We start from the raw sequence: 11861 nt of genomic DNA on the forward strand, positions 1-11861 counted from the left end.
TAACTAAAAATACAAAACAAACCCAGTAATATCGTGAAATATTATTTTAATGTAAAACAGCTGTTTTCTAAGTGAATATATAGTAAAGTGTAATTTATTCCTGTGATCAAAGCTGAATTTTCAGCATCATTACTCCAGTCTTCAGTGTCACATGATGCTTCAGAAATCATTTTAATACGATTATTTGATGCTCAAGAAACATTTATGATTATTATCCCAGTTGAAAACAGTTGTGCTGCTTCATAATTGTGTGCAAACCGTGAATTTTTTATTCAGGATTCTTTGAAAGTTCAAGAGAAAAGCATTTAAATAAAGAAATATTCTGCATTATTATAAATGTATTTGCGGTCTCTTTTGATCAATTTAATGCGTCCTTTCTGAAGAAAAGTATTAATTTCCTAATAAAAAAAAAATAAAAAATTCATACTGACCCCAAACTTTTTAACAGTAGTGTATATATAAACATTACTCATTGTTACTATGCTTTAAGTTTAAGTTACACTGAAAAAAAAATAGCATTTCAGATTTGGAATGGCATGAGAGGAAGTACATAATGAGATAGAAATGTTGTTTTTGGGTGAACTATTCCTTTATTGCACCGTTGCTGAAGCCAGTATTGTAACAAATGAACCAATTCATTTCAATTTCCATAGGTCTTTATTGATTTGTGAGGAATATAATAGTTCTACAAATATTTTCATTGTTAAATGTATATCAGTTAATGCAGGGCTGACCGTTTATAATCCAACACCAGTGTCGTTACTGGTAACTTGTGTGCAACAGTTGTGTCTGCCATTTCTCTTTCCAGCCCTAATTCCATTCAAACACTGTCTGCCTCAGAGGTCATTTCAAGACGGCCAATTGCTTCACTCCACCCTTGTGGTGACTGAATTCGCTCAGTAAGCGCTGGGCAGTGTTAAAGGCCACTGCAGTGGTAACGAAGTTTCTGCGAGCAGACAGCCTCATCTAACAGGTTCTGACAAGGTGCTGGCCTTACGGCACCCTGGGGGCCTGCCGATGTTTAAGGACAGACGTAAAGAGGTGGGAAGAGGGGAGTGAGATTAGAGGACCAGTGCAAGAAGAACTCATGATAGCATCGTGCCTTCACTCGTTCACACATTTGGGCATTTTTAAACCCCCTTCTCTCATGACTGCTCATCTTACAGGGATTAAACCTGCTATATCTAATTATACGTTACACTGCAACGACTCCCTCCCACCATTTCTGCCTGGCAGGTGGAAACGCAAGTCATAATTGAAGATATAAAAGAGTTTCCAAACTGTCAATGTAATGTAATTTCTTTTTATCTGATGAAGTCACAATCAGGCAAGACTCAATTGCGAGCACCTGCTGTGCTGTTTGGAGCATTACTAGCACACATTCATGAGGATCGATCGTTAGAGGACTAGAGGAAAAATCGTTTAAAAATCTATTTTGCCTAGAAGTTCTTATAAATGTAATCTTAGTATTGATGTTAGTTGTTTTTGAGAGAATGCAATAGCATTTTCTTTACACCTGGAATACATGTACATGTAAATGTACTCATCTAAGTGTGTGTGTGTGTGTGTGTGTGTGTGTGTGTGTGTGTGTGTGTGTGTGTGTGTGTGTGTGTGTGTGTGTGTGTGTGTGTGTGTGTGTGTGTGTGTGTGTGTGTGTGTGTGTGTGTGTGTTTTACAGCAAGAACAGTATTGTTCAAACGTTTAGGGTTAGTAAGATTTTTTTGTTTATGAAAGATATCTTTTTCTCACTAATGCTGCATTTATTTGTTAAACAATACAGTAAATATTGTAAAATTTTGAGATTATAATAATGTAAAATATTTGTTTTTTAAAACTTTAAAATGTAATTTATTCTTGTGACGCAAATCTGAATTTTCAGCATCATTACTCCAGTCTTCAGTGTCACATGATCCTTCAGAAATCATTGTAATATGCTGATTTGATGCTCAAGAAACATTTATTATTGTTTGTTATCAATGTTGAAAACAGTCGTGCTGCATAATATTTTAGTGGAAATCGTGATATATATTTGGGGATTCTTTGCTGAATAGAAAGTTCAAAAGAACAGCAATTATTTGAAATGGAAATCTTAAAATTATAAATGTCTTTACTGTCACTTTTGATCAATTTAATACATTCGTGCTGTAAAAAAGTTTTTTTTTTCCATAACAAAACTGACCCTGGACTGTTGAACATTCAGAACTTTGTGTTTACTTTAAATATGTTTTCGAAGCAAGTAGTATTTTTCACTATTTTCTTTTATATTCTATATTTTTTCTGCATGTTGGTTAGACCATATGACTTTGTTGGTCACTCCAAATTACTTGCTGTTAAGTTTTTTTTTAATGATTTTTAAAAGATTACGCCAAACTACTTTTGGTACTTTGGTAAAGGTGTTCTTCAAGATTATATTCTTTTGTTGATACCGCTAAATCTTAAAAATATCTTAATCAGTTGTATAACAATTACTTTGATTTTATGAAATATAATGTAGGCTAGTTATAACTACGACATGGTTATCATAGGTCTATTTAAGTCCCACATATTGTATGTGTGAATTGCATTTTTAATATATTTTTGAATAAATTAATAGATCCAGACGCTGACCCATGAAACGGTGGCCAAATGAAGCACACGTTTTTAATTTTGATGATCCGTTGACCGGTAGCAAATTGTAGCCGAAGGAATGGTGGTATGCAATAATGTTCATCCCCCACAGAGAGGCCTGACATCCAGCTAAGCGCCCTTTCATACGGCAGTCTACTAGCCCTCTCCTTGTTTTTTCAATTACCCCCCACCATGGGCATCTCTGGTGGACATCCTGCAGGAAACGGAGCGCCGCTGAAGGAAAGCGGGGAATCCCAACAATCGCAACGTAGCGACAAAAACTGCAAGGGCAACTCCAGAAGAAACGGAGGCTGAAAAATGATCAAACAATGGAGGGAGACTGAAGGAGAGCTCTTCTTTTGGAAATCATGTGCCGAGCTGTTTTATACCCAATAATACCAACAGCAAACACTAGAGACACTACAACATGTCATAAAGCAAAATCTGACGCGAGTGGAAGGAGGCCGTGGCTGCGATCCACTCGTATTTCTCTGCCTTGGTGTGAAGGAAAACTACCAAACGCTCACATACCCAAAGCCCAGAAATTCAGACGGCAAGGAGAAATAGCTTCAGTTTGGCGGGAGTCTGCCATGTCTGTGGGAGGTGAAATTCCTGAATGTTACAGAAAGTTCTTCCTGTGGGCCATCTTTGCTCGGTTTCTGTTCATCTCTCTCGTTTCCCAGATGCTCTCATCTGTAGGTAAAATGCTGAGTCACTGAGAGCTGCACTCAAGGCCACAGGAGTGGATGGAGACCGCAGAGAGACCGATTATTGACAGAATGTGCAATGCTGATCTGCAAGAGCCAATGCCGTTTCTGGGAACAGGCACTGGGGAAAGGGTTGGGAGGCTCCTTTATGAATGTATAATGCTACTAGACAATTTCCTGAGAGCTTCTGTACATTTGCAGCACACTCTTGATGCCTACGTGAGGAAATTAAAGCAGAACTATGGATAGCAAAGCAAGGCTCTACAATAACGACCGTTCGATGAAGACGCTCGGGGCATTTTACGGAATTGTCAGTGTCACAATCGGGCAATTGCTGTTAATTTTAAACCATTCAAGTGTATGAAGATGCAAAAGAGAACGGTACTCGCGCACTGTCTGACGCGGGGGTTTTTTCGCGCACACAGAAAGCCATATCTCAAAGCGTCGTTATCAAATTGAGCTCTCTTCCACGTCTTCTTGCACTCAAATGGACAAATGCAGACAAAATGATGTTAATTATATACCCTCATAAACAGCTGGTTATGTAAACAGTTGAGAAAGAAAATGCATGTGTCTCAATGTATTAGATATGTGCATTTGCTCTTAAAGTGACAGCAGCCTAATAAACCTGCCGCTGACTGTCATTAATGATAATCTAATGAGTTTTGTAACTTTCATTATGATTAATCTATATGACTGTGCAGTGATATTTTATATCTAATTAGGCCAACTTTATTACAATTCTGTACCAGAGTACTACTGAAAAACAAAGCATTGTATATTTCATTTGTGTCTTTGTTCTATTGTCAGCGCTTGCTTGTAATTTGACTATTTGTTATAATTTGTCTTTAATAATGTTTTAAACTTTATATTAGTTAGGCTAGTAGTTTTTGCTGTGGTACTATGAACTGTGAAATTTCACTGGTATCTAAAATTGTGGTTACATAACCTTATGTATTATAATAATAAATCTATTTTAGTTTATTTATTTATATATTTGAACCACTGGGCCAGTAGAAAAAAATCCTTAGTCTTCAGCACTGCAAAGGTCATGCCAAAAAACATTCAGGAACTTCATCACCATGGACACTATTCTTTAAAACAAGCCATTGTTGCAAAGTGTTATAGCGGGTGAATCAAAACTCTCTGACAATAGATAGTTGCCCATTGTAGAAGCGAGGGTCCCCACCCCCTCAAAACCCACGAGAATGTTCATTTCGCAAATGGTGCTTCCAATGAGAGTCATTTTCTAATCAATCTCAGCACATCTAGACTCGACTGGGGTATTCTGGGTAAGTAAACTCCCTAGTTTTTGCCCACTATCAAATGCCTCATGTTGTGAAAAATAACAAAGGGGGGGAGTGTTAGGAGCAGATTTCCTCATGAAAATTCAGATACTCATTAGAAAATGCCAGTTTCCTTTCCTTGTAATCCAGCCTCAAACAAGGCAGCAATTCAGAGCAGAAGTGGTGTAATCTAGAGAATGCATGCTAAAACAGCTATAATTAGCTCTTTACTTTATCAAACACAAACCAATTCTAAACTCAATTCATGCTCACTTTTCCCCCCACATCAAACAAAGAACTACTCAAAAGTATTTCATTCTTGCCGAGCCCTGCAAATCGCCTCTAAACAACGACTGTCTGCGTTAATATGACTTAAGTCATTCTGGGAAACATAATACTGTGGAAGCTAAGACTGTGTCACAGTGCCACAGTTAGTCAATGCTTGCAGCGACCACTTTTAAGCCATCCGCTTGTTTATCCATACAAACACTCTGCAAACTAAATAAAGCTCAGATTCCTCTGTAACACAGCTGATGACTGAACCGAATACCGGTTATGATAAACAATTTAAGAATATAAGTAACGGCACTTGACAGTGCAAAACTTACCACCACCATGCTAGGGTGTTGCAGTAGGCTCTCATGTAGTAAACATAAGCAAAAATATTCAGCCAAAAAAGCAAACAAAATGTAATTTTCTGTTTCGACCTAAATAGTTTGAGGGCGTAAATCATTGACCGACTTGACTGTGTCAGTGTCTACACGCAGTTGATAAGGTACAATCAGTATAAATGTCAGCTGTGTGGACGCACTTCACCGCGACCAAAAATAATTGTAGCTGTACAAAACATTTTTGCGTTGTTTAAGAAATTTACTACGACTGGTTTATCACTTGTGAACACAACAACCTGAACATCATACTGTATTCAATTGCACAATGATTTAAATACCGAAATGTTATTTTCAGTTTTCAGATAAATAAAAGTTATTTCGGTGCATCACTATCACCAAGGTGTTGCTATTCGATTACAAAGGCCTTCAGAATCATTGTTAGCATGTTGCTATGCAGTTATTGGGATGGTTTGGGCAGAGTTGGACTAGAAAATTAGCTAAGCTAAAAGTTTAACTTAAAGTAGTTGGTTACAAAAAAAGCCGCAGGGCACATTTATGTTCATAAATGTAAAATCGTTTGATTTGTTGAAAAGAACTAACTGAAAGAACCCAAAAAGATTATTAATTCTCAAATCACACCATTTTGTTCTAATTATAAACAGCTTGATTTTGGATTAAACTGTCGGAGAAAATTAGTTTTTCAAACTTATCGCACTACTTAATTATTAAAATAGGGTTTCTACTAAAAACCTGCATCCTTTGAAAACTAATGATGCAACTGCCGAGAAATGCAGCTTCGCTATTAGTAGCAAGGCTATACGCCCAACACGTTTCAGGGTGGTTGCTAAGGCTAGAGGTTTGTTTAAATCCCAACATTAAGTATGAGCAATACTGATAGTGATGCTTGCCTTAGCAAGCACAACTAATTATTCAGTCATGACATGTTGAATTCAAGGAGAAAATGGAACTGGAAAAATAAATGAGAAGGATTAAATTACCAATCACCCTTTCTGCAACGTTTGGCAAGTGGACGGGTCTTACGGGCCAGACACTTGGCAGATGAACAGTGGCTAGCGCTGAAGACACAGCGAAAGGGCTTAGATGGATCACAGGCGCCTCTGTTCGTGCAAATCACACCTATATTAGCAAAGGTGGAAAGCATTTAGAGGTGTGCTTGTCCAGCAAATGTCCCTATTAATCCTAATGTCAACTACAAATGTCTAAATATCATGCTTATAAAGGCCAAAATAGCACATTAGGTGAATGGTCTCAGAACTGGACTGCATACATGGTGACTGGATCGCATCAGCTGAAATATATATACAAAATAACGTGAACAGGGCTGAGGAATGAGAGATTAAACTCTCATAAACCCACGGCGTCTATCTAGCGTTTCCATCGGTCGGCTCAAATTGTTTGTGAATTTAGGGGAAAGCAAAGCCGCTACTACAACAGATTGCATTTACCGCATCTCTCTGGGTTCTGTCTACCCGTTCAACATTACGGAGACAAGACATGAAAACAAATCACAGTTTTTCTGCATTGAATTCCAAAGCAGTCACATTGAAAACGCTTATACCCAAAAATGTCATAATTTACAAACCCTCATGTTGTTTCAAACATTCTCATGTGGTGCTTAAAAGCAGCTATCTAGCAGAATGTCCAAGCTGCTCTTGTCTTTACCATAAAATAAAAAAGCATTTAGTCATCATACAGGTTTGGAACAGAGGCATGAGGGTGAGAAAATTATGACAGATGAGTAATTTTTGGGAGATCTACCCCTTTAAAAACACTCAATTGTGAAACCATCCACAACCTCAACTATTAACCTTCACTCAGAAGCACATGCTACAAGGAGAAACATGGCAGTTGTGCTCGAAGCCAAAAGAGTTTGATTACATTGAATCCTCCTGCATTCTTCACATTTCAGCTAAGGGGCTCGGAGGGGTCGCAGGGTCTGCGTTCAGAAATGAAAGATAACAGGAAGGAACGCATGCTTTACTCACTTGAACAATTTAGAGTCTCTAAAGTTCAGACTTTGTAACAGGAAAGCAGTAAAACAGGTATGAGCTTTAAGCATTTACAGTAGCACTGTTGCTAGGACAAGGCAAGCAGGCAACAGTGGTCAGAATGATCAGGCAAATGATCAGAATGTCTTGTTCACTTACTATTTGTACAAATCATTTGGCACAAACCTCTTAGGGACAGATTTACTACTTCTTCCAGTGCAAACAGCTTCTTCCAGTGCAAACCCTCTATTGGTGTTAAAAAAAAAACTACTGTCTGGATTTACTAAACAGAGTTAAAAATTAGCGCTGAAAAGGCATGGACAGTTATTTTTGCGGATGACCTTATTGCATACGCATTTGTAGTTTCCATTTCAGACGCAAAATTTATGCGAGGAGAGTTTTTAAATGAATCACGCAAGATGATTTACTAAAGTTTGCGCTAGTCAATTTACTGGTATTTGCACCACTATTTACCGCCCCGAAAAAGCATGTCTTAAACCGGATGCAAATTTCGCTTTTCCACTGCCATCAGCAACTCTTTTGGAATTGCGCTCTCATGCTTATTTGCCCCGTTTAATAAATCTGGTTCTTGAAGGGATATTTCGTCCAAAAATAAATTGTCCTATTCCATCACTTTACTCACTTTTAAGTAGAGGTGGGCATAGATAATTTTTTTTAATCTAGATTAATCTCACTGGAATCTTGGAATTAATCTAGATTAATCTAGAATAAAATGGCTCATTTGAATTCTGCCGAAGGCATTCAGAATATGTGTGCTACCCAAATAATGTCTAAAAGTAAGTCTTTGAGAATAGTTTGCCTCGCGTAGGGATGTGAATTTCTGCCAAAAATGCCATTCGACAATAGAGGAGCAAAAGTCGAATATCGTTCAAAGAAAATTATAAAATAAAATAAATAAAGAAAACGCACAATTACAATGACAGAAAGGGAGGCCAATTTCATCTTTAGCGATTTGTCATCAAACAAACTGTTTATTAATTGAACAAGTAACATGTTTTCGTCGTTTTTTTTTAAACATAGTAACTTAGGCTAATTGGAAGAAGAAAAAAATAATAAGCACGATGTAGCTACAGTCCTTTTTTCGCATCGCCAAACCAGATGCTAGTTAGATCGAAAAATAATGTCATATGTCATAATGATTTTATGTGAACCTGCCTTTACCGGCAAAAGCCTCATCCTTTTTAAACAAACTAGTTTCAATCAATGTAAACTATTTGTGTTACTTTGCCCCTGCGCAACACACATTACCGCGGGATGGCGGGTGTTCATTTCATAAACTGTACACAATGGTAGCTTATTTATTTTGTAGCCTATAAATTAATGTATATGTCCAACGGATAATGTCATACTTGTTAGTAGTGCTATCGTGGCATAATAATCTGTTTGTTTGTAAAATGTATTACCTGAATGAAATGAAATCGAATGTATCGTCCTGTCTGGAATCATTCATTCACAGACAGCTTAAGAAGATGTTCAACTAATAAAGATCTTCATCGCTGGCAAAAAATATGATGCATTTGCAGATTTGCTTTCACTACACTAAACTGTAGCTCTTGGTGTTCTTAAATCTTCCTGTTACGACTCCGTGTCGAGTGTGATTGAACGCGTTTCAGTGATTCAGTGCGTGAGAAACTGAACAGAACTGATTCGCGAACCGATTTAGACAGATCTGCCAACTTGTTTGATGAAGTCTTTGAACAGAATCGACCCAAAAGAGTGATTCATTTGTAAATTGAGCATCGCTCATGCCCATAAAATACAGCGCGCTTGGAACTCATTTAACAACATGTAAAGTAACGAGAGGAACGATCGCCCAACGTAACATGTAAAAGTATACACCTTGTGTCCCTGACAGGAAAATACCCTGCTGCGCAATTTGCGCGAAAATATAACGATATTCGAAAAAGCTATTTTATGATCCCAACCCAACTTTGAGAATAGATTAACGGCGATATTTTTTTTATCGCACGATAAGATTCTCACGTTAACGCAGCACGTTAACGCCGATAATGGCCCACCACTACTTTTAAGTCATTCTAAACCTGAATGACTGACTTTCTTCTGCAAAACACAAAAAGATGCTATTTTATAGAGCGCTGGGGTCCAAACAATTTAGGATACAATTGGCTTTCATTGTATGGACAAACAAAATTTATGAGGTATACTATTTTAATACGGAAACGTATGGTTTTCAGAAAAATAAGAATGACTGTACACCCTTGAACCTGTTAGCGAGGCACAAACAGATCATACGATTTCACACAAATTATCCACTAATTTGCCAAATTAGTAGTGAACTGCCATTTGTGTGCTAAAATATATTCTTTTGTGTTCCAAAGAAGAAAGTAAGTCATACAGGTTTGGAATGACACGAGCGCGAGTAAATTATGACAGATTTTTAATTTTAGAGTGAACTGTCCCTTTAAACATCCTGTTAAAGAGCAGAAATAATAAGTGAAACAAGCCTTTTTGCTAATGCTCCAATGGGAAACGGCCCCAGAGTTTGACTGAACAGACATTCCAACCCTTATCGTTCATTCCTGATTTGATGAACTTTCATCTGCATGACTTTATCTGAGGAGCACCGACACATTTTTACTCAATCAAGCATCGTCAACAAATTCCTCAGCGTCTGACTCGCTGATATTCTTGTGCATCTTTCGTGCTACATCATGTCTTCCCTGAAGAAACAACAACAATCCGATTCAACTGATATTATATTGTCACGGGGGCTTAAAAATGATGCCCCTGAATGCAAGAAGGCTACACATCACTAAAGGGTTTCCAGCTAGGAGCCACAGATTAATCTATTACACATGTGACAGTTGAGCAGTAGAACACACATACACCATCATCACACACACAAACACCAATCTGGAATATTTCAAATAATGTGGACTGTGCCAGATAAAGTCTAGGCAGGGGAATTTACTCAAGTTAGATAAAGAGCAATCTTAAAATAAGTTAATCATAAGTACTGACAGTTCAGTATATCAGTCAGGCCAATATATTAAAAATTATGAAATCTGCATTTGCCAATAACTGTTACAATATAACTGATTAAAAGCAATGCATGTTATGCAGTTGAATGATAGCAGGATTATTTCAGACAATACTAACTCAAAATCACTAAAATAAATATTTTTAATATTAAATATGACTGGTTCTGTTGTAATAATCTAAAAGCAGTAGATTTTGACCGATTAATACCTAACAATTTGGAATTTGCTAGTTCCTATTACAAAACACAAACATCTCAAACCCCAGGGGTCTGACAGGGTTATATCTCACTCAATTTGCTGTAACTTCAGCAGATATATAACATAAATGAATATAACAGATTCACACTGTTATGTAAATTTCAGTATATGTATTTAGCTACCGTCATACTGAACTACCGTGCAATAGGTCAGGGTCAGACCTCTACCAGTTCCCCAGCCTGGTCAATACCAGCTGTTCTTGGAACATCACCATCAAGAGGCTTATTCAACCAAACTCAAATATTCCTAAACAAACGGTATATTTCACAAAATATCATTTAGAACCAGCACTTGCAGAAAAAGAAAATGTTAAAATGAGAGAACATCTATACTCAACTATTTTGCATTCTCAAAAAAGTGCATATTTTAATTAAGCATTTTTCAGAAATGTGTGCGTATAACGCAATCATGTGCATTCTTTCATAAAAATACTTGACATTCCATTTCCTATCCCAGTCGTTGTATTCTACTATTAATTCTACTTCCTTAACAATTAAAAATGTAACGAAATGTATTGTTGCAAAATATAAATCAGACCTATAAAACGGTACTGTGTACAGTAGGCTACATGTGAGGAATTAAATCATTTATAAACGTATGTTGGATATTCTGGATAGGTGTTCTGTGACCGGAAAAAACTGAAACCGAAAATTTTGCTTAATCCATATATTCATGCTACTGTTTATGATTCTTACATAATCAGAATATGACCAAACTCATTTATCATGAAATCAGAATATTGTTGTGTATCAGATCTGAAAGCCAAACATCATTCAGACAGTCTTTCACCCATTTCCATCTGGATTTACATTAAACCCAGCAACGATTATTATGTTATTGGATTAATCATAACCCGGATCCATCATAACGTAGATCTTAAATGTACTAAAAATTATTTTAAAATATGAAAAACATAAAGACATACGCCACATACTTGACAGCTGTAAGACTGGTATCTGAGCACTGATATAAGAACATGTTCAAATGAAAAGATGTAACAAACTCCGGATCGATCACACAATATCACCGTTTTAGTTCAAAAATAATCTACATAACGTTACAGCCCTCTAGTTTCCCCTATACACATTAAAATAGCCCAATATAATAGAGTTTTTATAGCCACAAACCAGTTTGCTTACAGGATCTCTTGGAATTAGGAAATCTAGATGAAGGAAAAGAAAAGGACTGGCGCATACATACCACAGCATGCCGCTCTCTCTCTTCTCTTTCACTCCTTTATCTGCAGCAGCAGGAACCGGCTCAGAAATTCATCAAGATGAGGAATAACAATAAAAATAGTCCAGCAGTAGTCCCATAAACATCGGCGTTTCCCTTCTTCAACCGTCCGATCGCAGCACAA

General features: G+C 37.1%; 1 protein-coding gene across 1 annotated transcript in view; it reads right to left on the reverse strand.

Annotated features, from left to right (window-relative positions):
• Nucleotides 1-11861, reverse strand: part of arhgap35a (Rho GTPase activating protein 35a) — a 90820-nt gene that overhangs the window by 78450 nt on the left and 509 nt on the right. Inside the window, exon 1 of the mRNA XM_077206978.1 lies at nucleotides 11702-11861. This exon is cut by the window's right edge and continues 509 nt beyond it. The gene's annotated coding sequence lies outside the window, so the exon portion shown is untranslated. The remainder of the gene's footprint in view (nucleotides 1-11701) is intronic.

This window comes from Siphateles boraxobius, unplaced genomic scaffold (assembly GCF_051911475.1).
Source record: "Siphateles boraxobius isolate OS27281-9 unplaced genomic scaffold, OSU_SipBor_1 6, whole genome shotgun sequence".
Lineage (NCBI taxonomy): Eukaryota > Metazoa > Chordata > Actinopteri > Cypriniformes > Leuciscidae > Siphateles > Siphateles boraxobius.